The sequence below is a fragment of the Centruroides sculpturatus genome, unplaced genomic scaffold (assembly GCF_000671375.1).
Source record: "Centruroides sculpturatus isolate CEXI.00-Female unplaced genomic scaffold, Cexi_2.0 scaffold1373, whole genome shotgun sequence".
NCBI lineage: Eukaryota > Metazoa > Arthropoda > Arachnida > Scorpiones > Buthidae > Centruroides > Centruroides sculpturatus.
The window spans coordinates 52,458-64,649 of NW_019385764.1; the positions used below are offsets into that span (position 1 = coordinate 52,458).

The 12,192-nt window shown below is 31.9% G+C and overlaps 1 protein-coding gene across 1 annotated transcript in view; it reads left to right on the top strand.

The window, feature by feature from the left end:
• The first annotated feature begins 1,892 nt into the window (after positions 1-1,892).
• Positions 1,893-12,192, top strand: part of LOC111641898 (paired amphipathic helix protein Sin3a-like) — a 41,072-nt gene continuing 30,772 nt past the window's right edge. Inside the window, exon 1 of the mRNA XM_023388145.1 lies at positions 1,893-2,292. The gene's annotated coding sequence lies outside the window, so the exon portion shown is untranslated. The remainder of the gene's footprint in view (positions 2,293-12,192) is intronic.

A 12,192-nucleotide genomic window follows, 5' to 3' on the forward strand; every position in this document is an offset into this window, starting at 1 on the left:
TAACCCATTTTCTCTTGTGTGAGAAAAGGATTGGAAATATTCTTAGGAAAACTTTTCTATGAATCTCACACTTTGTGCCCTTACTGTACATTGTTCTCATCATCTGGAAACCATTAAACGCAATGTTTCCTCTTATCAGCCCCAATTTTGCCTTTGGTCACCGTTCAATACCCTGCCTCTATCATAGATCTATTCATCGCGCCAGAAGAGAGCGTTATTGCTTACTTTCAGAAACGCTGAGCTAAAATAAAAGTCAAGGTGTTAGAAATATTCAAGTTGTGACCTTCAATAAAAAATAAAAAATATATAAAATGTCAACATTTTATATATATTCCGTCTAATTTTTATATATATAATTTGTCTGCCGTCGCCCCTCTATATTTCCTTAACTCAGCCCAATTTTCTTTGAGCCTATACTGCCCCCTGAAAGCCTCCAGCGCCCACAAGGGGGCGTTATCGCCCACTTTGAAAAACGCTAGTTTAATGTATTTAACCAATAAAACTAAAACATTTTTGAAGTATGCAATATTCATTTCGTTATAAATAATGTAAAAAAAATACATAAATAATGAATATAATAGATGCGTAAATATTAACAATAAAAGAATTGAGAACTCATATCCCGTCGCTCACTCGTCCTCTTTGACGCAATTGAAAGTAAGGCCTACCTAAAATAATGTATTCTCATGAATATTTAACGTAACTTTTGTTAACATAGGATCCAAGTATTTACAGTAAACAATTTATTATAGAATATTAAAATAAAATTAAATAATTGAGCTGAATCGTTAGCGAATCCCCTTCTTCGTGGCTTACAGAATTGTGTTCGTTTTCAAAATTAGATCGATAAGTTTTGAAGAAAACGTTACTATTTTTCATAAATTTCTTGAAAAATCAAAAAATATATGGTAATATAAATGAAGCTCCATGATCTCGTTTGAGACTTACAGTGGGTGAAAGTGATAATATTCATTCAAGAGGCCGATTGAAAGGACATTGTCACTTTTATCCATTGTATCAGATATTCTTGACAATTTCACGTTCTTATTAATTAATATTATACTTCGTACTTCCAGTGTGTGTTTACATAAATTATCATCTGCATGTAAATCATTAGTAATAGAGTAAAACCAACAAATGCCGGAACTTGACTCGACGGTACTATTTTGTTTTACCCTGTTTCACAGGCATTCCGCCAATCTCCCTTATCATCTTTACTATCTTCTTCAGTTTGCGAGGTGTAAATTAATAATTGCTGTGAAAAAATGTAGAAGAACAAATATAAAAGCGAAAAATAACGATACAAAAGAAAATGAAAGAGCATTTCGGCGATGATTTGGTATTCAGTTTGGTTTTATACACATATGGCAAAGCGAAACATGAGCGATCTGTCAGGGGTCTTTTATGGAAAACTAGTTTTTATTTAGGTGTTATAAACGTGATAAAACCTCATGTTATTGGCACGTTGACAAGATGAGAACCGCCGATCAAATATGTTTTTATCCGCTCTGCCATATGTGAGCATAATATCTGGCTATACTTTCCCGTGTTTGGTTTACAATAGCTCGATTTCTTTTATTCCGTCCATCTCTACACAGGTTCCGATTTTCAGAGAACATTTCTTCGGTTAACGTAATCGTTTTACCGAAAAATATTTGAATTTTTCACTTTCGAAATGTTGAGACTCTGCTTAATCGGGTTTTATTATATTATTTTACTATAAAATCAAATTATTAAAAATAATTTATATATTATATAAATTAATAAATGTTTGTTTCCGAAATATAATTTTTCACATATAATTTAATAATATATTAATACAAAAAATGAAAAAAAAAATAAAAAATAAAAAAAGGAAGAAAATAAATTCGTCAGAGGGCGTCGATCGTTTCTCTTTCCGCCATTGAGCAGTCAGAGCGCGGCCATTTTAGATGTCATAAGTTGCAGCGATTATTGGTAAAAAAACAATAACAGTACGATCGCAAGAATTTGCTTTCGTTATTTAATCGAAATTCTCCAGTCGAATATTGAAATTATTTTTTACCCATTAAGATAATCGGCATTAACACGTAATTTAAATTTGGGCCGATCGCGAGGCGTAGTCCAATGGTTATTAATTATTTTTACATATCGAGTCCGCACTTAAACTGACCATTGTGACGTATATTGGCCGACCACGTGACATACCTGACCGGGTCAATGTGAGATTCACATCGGATCGTTTTCATCGTTCGAATGTCGAGTTTAGATCTAAATTTAGAAATCTGCTGAGCATTTACTGTAAATTGTAAGGTAAGTAAAGCCGTTTTTTAATTATCTTCAATTAATTTTAAGCTCCAAAGCGCCATATTTCGCCTCGCAACAGCGTGCAACGTGCTGTTGTTGATCGTTGAAATCGATTAATTATTATTAATCAATTACAATCATTTTGAATTTAAATCGAGCGACGTCACAATTTCCTGGTGAAATCGTGAAATTAAACCAATTCATTGGCGATTTCGCAAGGGAAGTTTGACTTTGTCTCTTGTCTGCCATGTTTTTATCACAATTATCGTTGTTGTTGTTGCTGAAAATCACAATTAATGCTCTTTTATTGATCTAATTTGCATAAAATTCGGATCTTACGTCTTAAAATTCATATCTCCCTGCATAAATTCACTTCATCTATTGTCTTAATGCTTATTCTTGTAAATTTAGCGTTATTATAATCAAATATACAGTCGACCCCCCTATAACACTGTTTGATTATTTCGTTTTATATGAATTCCCTGTTGTAAGAGTCACTTAGATTTTACAAATACGTGTGCCGGGCTATGAACGGCTCACGTATTTGTAAAATCTAAGTGACTCGTACAACATGGAATTCATATAAAACGAAATAATCAAACAGTGTTATAGGGGGGGTCGACTGTACTCTAAATATGTGGAGCGTAGAAGTAAAAGAATGCTTTCAAATTCATCAAACTATTTTTGGCTGCTTTAATATAGTATTACATATTATACAAGAAATTAATGATGTCTCGGTTAGAGTTATTTTACTAAAAATGTATAAATTAATCAAGTTACTTGCCTAATTAAAAAATTTCATCCGCTTTTAGTCATTCCTGTTGTTTATCCTTACGGATATCCAGTTAATTCAGTTTATCGTAGATAATTCCGATCGAGAATTTTAGCCGATCTTCCCTTATAGGCTGGCCTGGTTTAGCAAAAATTGAGGCTGTATGATAGTCTGTAATATGTGCCGTGCATTAAACTGCGAGAGATTGATTATATCATCAGCAAAAGTGGTCGAAAAAGTATTTACGTGAATAAAGTTATTTCTCTACCTTTTATGTTGATGCTTCTGGACTTGTAAACAAATAAGAGAAAGTAGGAATTCATTTTCAATATGTCATTACATAAATTATATTATTCAGTCATTTTTGCTGAAGGTAGATGAAGTTGTCATTTCTTACTAAGATTAATAATCGGGAATAAATTTTTGAAATTTTTAATCAAATAATTAAAGAATTCTGGAAGAGAAGATAGGTATTATTGTGATTTTCTATTCATTTGTAGCTAGAACTATTTTAAGATGATCAATACAAAACCTTCCTCGCTTATTTCTAGCCATTTATACACGAGTACGAATGTTTTCGGCCTTCCTAATAGGCCTTCTTCTATCATCAACGATGACGTCACTACTAAGACGATGCCTATGTAAACATTGACACCGTTTAAACTTCTACCAACTGACGCTCTAACAGACCACAGTGTACCTGTAGAAGGCCGAAAATGTTCGTACCCGTGTATAAACGGCTAGAAATAAGTGAGGAAGATTTTGTATTGATCATTGTGATTTTCATCTGTTACCAGATCTTTACAATGGCAATTAGGATAGTTTTGTAAGTTAGTATTTGCACTTCTTTGACTACAGTTAATATAAAAAGATGAATTAGTAACATTATAAAGGAGAAGATAAAAACAAACAATCAAAGTTTTGTTTTGGATTATAATTATAGTAATTATAGCCAACAACTAGAATCAAAACGAGTCTTGTTAGCATAACTTGTAACATGCATAGTAAGCAGATGTTTCATGTTTCAGTCGAATTCTAGTCGATCTTCTCTTCCTGAATCTTCTATATTAATTAAATTAATTTTTAATTGTTAGCCTTAATGCAAAATGGTGGCTTAACTGATTATCTTTATTAGAACAGTTCAAAACTTTATTGCTGGATAAAGTAAAGGTTCTTCGTTGAGAATCACTTGTCTACGTGGACATTCTTTTTAACTAGGACTGGCTATACCAAAGGGAGCGAGCCCACACGAATTCATAATAAAAATCCTTTATCGTTATATGCCGCTACTATTTAGCATGCAAGTTAAGGTCTTTAAAGAAGAATTTATGTAAGTTCGTTCCTTTAATATAACAAGTTTTAGTTAAAAAGAAAGTCCAAGTAGACAAACTATACTCAACGTAGAAAATGAAGCTATAATGTTGATGAAATTTGGAGAAAAATATCACTTTTATTGATGCAACAACAGATTAAAAATATGTTTAGCAGGTGTCCTATAAAATTACAATGATGCTATTTTAAAATATTTAAAGCTGCATTCCTTATCTAATATATATTGAAAGGTAGTATAAATTAAAAAAAAAAATAAATCAGATAACTGTTCAGTTTGGGAAGCCATAGCTTTAATAAATGAAAGGTTTCTGGTCAAATATGTGACCATCTTCAGCATACAAGAGACATATTTAATGAAATAAAATGATGTAGAACTGAAGTAAATTTAAAATAAAAGAGAACGAAAGCAAGTATTAATATTATAATTAGTTATAACACAATTATAACACAAATAATAAAACACAATAAAATTTATGCAGTAATGCAGGGGAGTACAGGGGGGTGTGTACGTTCTCACCAAACTCTAACTCAGAAATGGCAGAGATTTACTTTATTTGTTAGCGACAATAAGCACAAAGAACTTTTCATTTTTCCATAATCCAGGAAGGAAGTATTTTCAGACCTATGTTTATATGAAATTAATAGCATTTCTACTACTTCATAAGCCGATTGATTAGATGAATTACTATTGAGAGTTTAAATATTTAACTAGTCACAAAGTACATACAATTGTAAGAAGTACAGTAAGACTCCGCTTAATGCTGCCTTGCTTAACACTGATTTGATATNCATTCGAAATACCACTTAAAATTTTCATTTGAACGAGAAATGTTTCTTTATTTTGGTGGAAGTTGTAAAAAGAAAACAAAGTAATTGCACCTGCTACGGAAAAATGCAATGAAGTAAAAAATATTATTAATTGAAAGTTTTCGTGGTAATGTATCAGTGAAAATAATAAATAATAGATGTTATATATTGTACCAGTTGTAAAAACAAAACTACTGTGAATAGTAAATTTCTTTTGATTACATTTCATTCCCCAAACAGCCATAACTATCATTAAACGAATCCAGTTTTTAACTTCTCGGGGTGTTCATCTTCGGAATAAGGACGTATTTGTAGATTTCTCACTTTTGACGTCGGCATTTTGGATTGACGTTCTTCTAATGCCATCAAATATCTGTGAATGAAAATAGAGAATATTATTTCTAAAGAAAACAAAAGGTAACAATCAGCAACGAGTTGCGTAACTTTCCCGACGAAAAGTTTAGAAAAGTTGCGTGTTGATCCATCTGTTACGAGATTTAATTTAATTAAAAAATAACTTTTATATTATTAATAACCCACATGAGCCCGGGCAAAGAATAACAACAGCAAAGATTAACATTATCAGTTTATTTTGTACGGTATTAGCAGACGAATAGACTTTTTAAAACGTGTTACATTGATCGTTCGGTTTGATAAACTCTTTCGTAAGATAACCTTTGTAGTTATAGAGTATATCTTACCCGTTTTCATCGGGTGCAAAAAATTAGGAAAAAAAATGCATCTAGTAGATTATGAGCCGAGTTTTTCAAGGTAATCCTTAATATGCCTAAGTACTCAATAAAAACTAAACATAGTTGAAAAACAAAAATCGCATCTAAAATAGTACAGTAAAAGCCGTTCTTCAGGCTAAGCTTTAATCCTCTCCCTTTTTTCCAGTGGGGGAATTTCGACAAATTCCTTCTTATTGTGTGTTTTCATGACGTACCCTAATTGTGTACAAAATTTCACTTCTTTAGATTCAGCGGTTTGCTCTGGGCGATGATGAATCAGTCAATCACTCAGTCAGTCAGGACAAGTAATTTTATATATTTAGATTAATATGGCTGCTAATTAAATTAATGGTCAAGTGAATAAAACCACTTAATACTGGTAATTGGTCATGAGTTCACTCCTGGCAAACCAGCTGACCACGTGGAGTTTTCTTGATTTTCTTTACATTTAATAAAACCTACATAGGAGCCAGTTTCCCATACAAAGTCCTCTCAAAAAGTATCCCCCCCGGCAAATCGTCTGTGTGTCTCATTGCCGTATACAAATAAACGATAACAGGTTATTACTGCAAGTGTGGCTATTATTTTATAACTAGTGTTGCCCATAAAGTTAATGCAGTTTATTCAACGTTTTAAATTCACTTATATTTTAGATTTATTGAAATGGTAATAACTTACATTAAGAATGAGGCATTTTGCACGCGATACTTAATTGTAAACACGAGTACATTAAGAGCACCTTCCTCTAATGGGTATTTGTTGAAGTATATAGCGTAATCTCGTGCATTGATTAATTGATTTGTCAGCAACGAAACACGATATAGAAGTCCACACTTTGACTTATTAAGATAATGCATATATTTTCGATGTCTCCATAGAAACTAATTGCTTCGCTGAGTTTTAAAATGCCTTTATCTTAAAAGGTATTTTATGGTAAGTAGTCCATTTTACATAATTTTCTTATCAAATATTCATTCTCTTCTATGAAGTTTTATCAGATAGCATATATTATAGAAAGATTCATTTAAAAATTGCATTAAAATGGACACCAATGAACTTTTCCCAGACTTAATTTTATCTCCTTTCTTGCTAATTTTGAGAATTTCAGGATTCGATATTTCATTCTTGAGTAATAAAAAGAAGGGTAAATTTATGTTCTTCTATGTCTCCATATTGAAAGCGTTCACTTTCATTAAAGGTACAATTTATGCCATGGTTCTATACACCCAGAACGAGACTATGGCCATGGATTTATGCGAAATATCTGGAGCTTATAAAGAACACGCGAATGCCATGAGATTCACAATGCTAACATTAAATCTAGTTACACTTCATTGTCTATGCGCATGGAATTCTGAAGATTATGGAAACATTTTTGAAAACAATGAACAGATCCTCACGGATATCCTAAGTGATCGATTATTTTCCTACACCCAATTGCCGAAACTCTTAAAAATTCAACATTTATTCTGCAAGCTGTGGGTGGGTTTTGTTACAATCCTAAATATGTTTTTGATATATGCAAACGGGTTACTACTTTTAATGATTAACGATTATAAATGGACAATTAAAGACACAATATGCATAACTTTAAACAATATAAATTTAATTTACCTTACGGCAATTTCCATGGGTCATATGTTGTTTGTGTTCTTGATATGCGAATTGTTGAAGATGCAATCTTCTTGCTTATACGGATACATAAAACATGGAAATGAAATGTTTCCTTTGAAAAAAATATGGAAATGTTTAGAAAATTCAAAAGACATTTTGAAGTTCGGCAATTTTATTCAGAGTTGGTTCACTATTTCGATATTAATTGTTATATTATGCACCGAGTTTTCTTTAGGAATAAGCATTTTGAGAAATTCTGGAGGAGACGGCACACTCAGACTTATAATTGTAGTCTGTATCGGTGTCATTTCTCTTCTATTTTTCATATATTTATTTTATTTATCGAGTCTGGATAATAAGGTAAGTTATTCATCTTATGTTATTAATGAAATAATTTACAGTAATTTTAAGATTTTTTCAAAAGATATTAGGTTTATAAAACTAATAAATTGTCTAAATAGTGAACAATATGATGTTAAATTTACGTCATTCTTACAGTTTTATTATCAGAAAAAGTTCAATCTGACGTCAAAGTATAATAGAGTACACTATTTAGGCAAAATTAATGCCTTTAAATACAATATAACAATATTTATAACAACATTTATTTATCCTTATGACATCCCTTCTCCTATTATTATTTTAATTTTTGTGGAATTTTTAAGAAAATTCAGGCCCACAAAGGTTCGAATAGTTCAAACCACTGAGTTTTCTTACTGAATACTTGGAGATTTGATAAAAACTAGCTAAATAGTTTCGAAATAATAAATAACGTGTGTTCGTCACAGTATCGAAGATTGAGTTAAATATGTCGTTTTTTTTCGATTCTGAGGTGCTCAATCTGTCAAAATTAAGAATAGAAACGATGAACTTTATTCATTTATATGTGCTTGCATCCTAGAATATCTTCATTACTCGCTCATCAAGGTCCGAAATAAAGTATCCTTTTCGGACATATATCTTCGGACATGTCCATTATCTTCGGACATTAAAGTCCATAAAGGCTCCATCCCTCGCCATTTGATAATTTCGGTTCTATGCCCGGCGAATCCATGATAGATATAAAGAAAGACTCTTTAAGTGCTTCGTACAATATGACATTGAACACATTATTCAGTATATCCAACTATTTGCGTATATAAGAAACAATTAAAATATTAATTCAGATAATTTTAATATCATTAAAAATAATGATGATGGTTTATTTTATAGGAATTTGACATATATTCGAAGTTGTATAAGTTACACGTTAATTGCAAAAGTAAAGAAGATATCATTATGGTAATTTTGTAACGTTTATATCGTGTATGTCATTAGCGATGTTGCGGCCGAAGTTTTCATCTTTAAAACGTGAACGTCGAACGTCGAGCGCCGCTTACAAGACAGCGGCGCTCGACGTTCGACGTTCACGTTNAAAAGAAAGTCCAAGTAGACAAACTATACTCAACGTAGAAAATGAAGCTATAATGTTGATGAAATTTGGAGAAAAATATCACTTTTATTGATGCAACAACAGATTAAAAATATGTTTAGCAGGTGTCCTATAAAATTACAATGATGCTATTTTAAAATATTTAAAGCTGCATTCCTTATCTAATATATATTGAAAGGTAGTATAAATTAAAAAAAAAAATAAATCAGATAACTGTTCAGTTTGGGAAGCCATAGCTTTAATAAATGAAAGGTTTCTGGTCAAATATGTGACCATCTTCAGCATACAAGAGACATATTTAATGAAATAAAATGATGTAGAACTGAAGTAAATTTAAAATAAAAGAGAACGAAAGCAAGTATTAATATTATAATTAGTTATAACACAATTATAACACAAATAATAAAACACAATAAAATTTATGCAGTAATGCAGGGGAGTACAGGGGGGTGTGTACGTTCTCACCAAACTCTAACTCAGAAATGGCAGAGATTTACTTTATTTGTTAGCGACAATAAGCACAAAGAACTTTTCATTTTTCCATAATCCAGGAAGGAAGTATTTTCAGACCTATGTTTATATGAAATTAATAGCATTTCTACTACTTCATAAGCCGATTGATTAGATGAATTACTATTGAGAGTTTAAATATTTAACTAGTCACAAAGTACATACAATTGTAAGAAGTACAGTAAGACTCCGCTTAATGCTGCCTTGCTTAACACTGATTTGATATAATCTGGTCTGATCGAAGCCTAAAAAATAGCTCAAAATTTATGTTGATTTAAATTATCGTGGCATTTCATTGATTCGTATATAATATGATTATTTTCAAACACAAACCAATCAGCAATAGGTGACGGAAATGTGTACTTTCTTTAAATCTATGTTTGTTTGGTGCAATTTTGGATAAAATATAACATCGTGGATGCCATAGGCAATATTGGCTTGGCTTGGCAAGAATTAACTGATAAACGAAGTGTGGAAGAAGTTATGGCTGAAAGTATCCAAGAATTCTCAACGAGAAGAGCCTATTGCTGTATCATTAGGTTGACCAAATTGTCAACCTAATCAATTCAGCTGGACTAGGAGATGTAGATGAGCAATTACTGCAGGTTTCTGGTGAGATCTTTACCAATGATGACCTTCAAGAGCTGGCAGAACAAGGAATTCATGTAGAACGGGAAAATAGAGATTCTGAAAACGAAGAACCCAAAAAAATTTCTCTACAGATTTCCTTAGTAAAAGTTTGGTAACGATAATGAAATCGTTGATCAAATTGTAGCGAACGATCCAGATTTTGAAAGGAGTACAAAAGCAAAACAAGGTGTTTTGGATGCGATCTTCTGCTATCGAAATTTGCTTAATGATAGAAAAAAGTGACAAATGAAACTTCATGACTTTATTGCAAAAAAGCAAGAATTTCAGAAAAGTCAGGACTTTCATCACAAAAAATGAACTCTATGAATATGTTTATGTGTTATTTAACATATACGACGTAACTCGACGTAACGACGTAAGTCGAGGTATGCCTATACCTCGACTTACGTCGTTTCGAGTTACGTCGTTCCCGATTATACGTCGCTTGTTAAAAAAGTTTATGGAAAAATAAAAATCAAGTTTAAGTAATTTTATTCGACTTTACGTCTGTCCGCCACAAATATTGAAGTCATAATATCACTAGAAAAACGTTTAAAGCACATAAAATCATATTAAAATTTATACAAGTATGTACTGTATTTACAGTAAATGCATTCGTAAATTTAGATTACTTTTTTTTGTACTATATTAAAACTAAACTTTATTTGTTTGTAAGCTTAAAATAGATTTTTATTAACCATATATTATTAAAAATNCTTTAAAACGTGAACGTCGAACGTCGAGCACCGCTTACAAGACAGCGGCGCTCGACGTTCGACGTTCACGTTTTACAGATAAAAACTTCGGCCGCAACCTCTCTATTAGCAATTTTATTATAATGAGATATATATAAAATTATATTGTCACTTTATTTTTTTATAGTTGTACAACATGTTACATCGATACTACGAATCAGAATTAACTTTTAATTTTTTTCATTACTTTCCCATAACTCAACTATCTATATTAAAGGTATGTGTACTTTAAAATGTTAAAATTATATTTATGTCAATATAAATAAATTTTGGCATTTTTTTCTCTTGCAGGCATTCTGTTTTTTTATCACTCAAGCTCTCGTTGTTATAAATTTATACGAAACTTTCAGTATCAATTAATAGTATCAATGCTATAATTAGAAGAGTGGACGACTTTTACTTACGTACAATAATCCACGAAGGAGTGGTCCCACCAGAGGATAAGTGAATAAACCCAATGGTGGCGGGTTCGCATCCAACCCAATGTCTAACTGAATAGTGTTACGAATTATCTTGAAGTGTCTAATACCTAAACACAGGTCGTATAAAGACTTCATGAGAGGTGCACACGAGTCAGAAGCACAGTAGATCCCTGTATAACACTGTAGATAATACCGTGTTATATGAATTGCATCTTGTACGAGTCACTTAGATTTTACATATACGTGTGCCGAGCTGTGAACGGCTCAAGTATTTGTGAAATGTAAGTGACTCGTACAACATGGAATTCATATAACACGGAATTATCTATAGTGTTATAGGGAAGTCCACTGTACAGTATTTTATAATTTATTTTAATTAACATATAAATAAATCTGACATATGATTGCAACGTTGTAGCTTCTACTAGCCACTATTCAGGATCGCAATTAGGCTGAGAATGGTTGAATTTTCAAACACTGGTAATCATCTGAACTTTAACAGTGGATGGGAAGGTTGCGTTGTTCGAATTTGCATCATGTAACAGCTAATGGATCCACTTGATTTCGAGAAGCTACGACTTTCTCAGTGAATGCAATCTTGATAATTGTTATTTTATAGTTTAATCATGCAGTGATTCTTAAACTTTTTCGATCCACCGCCCCCTTTGTTCCATAAAGTTATACCCAACGCCCCCTAACCCATTCTCTCTTGTGTGAGAAAAGGATTGGAAATATTCTTAGGAAAACTTTTCTATGAATCTCACACTTTGTGCCCTTACTGTACATTGTTCTCATCATCTGGAAACCATTAAACGCAATGTTTCCTCTTATCAGCCCCAATTTTGCCTTTGGTCACCGTTCAATACCCTGCCTCTATCATAGATCTATTCATCGCGCCAGA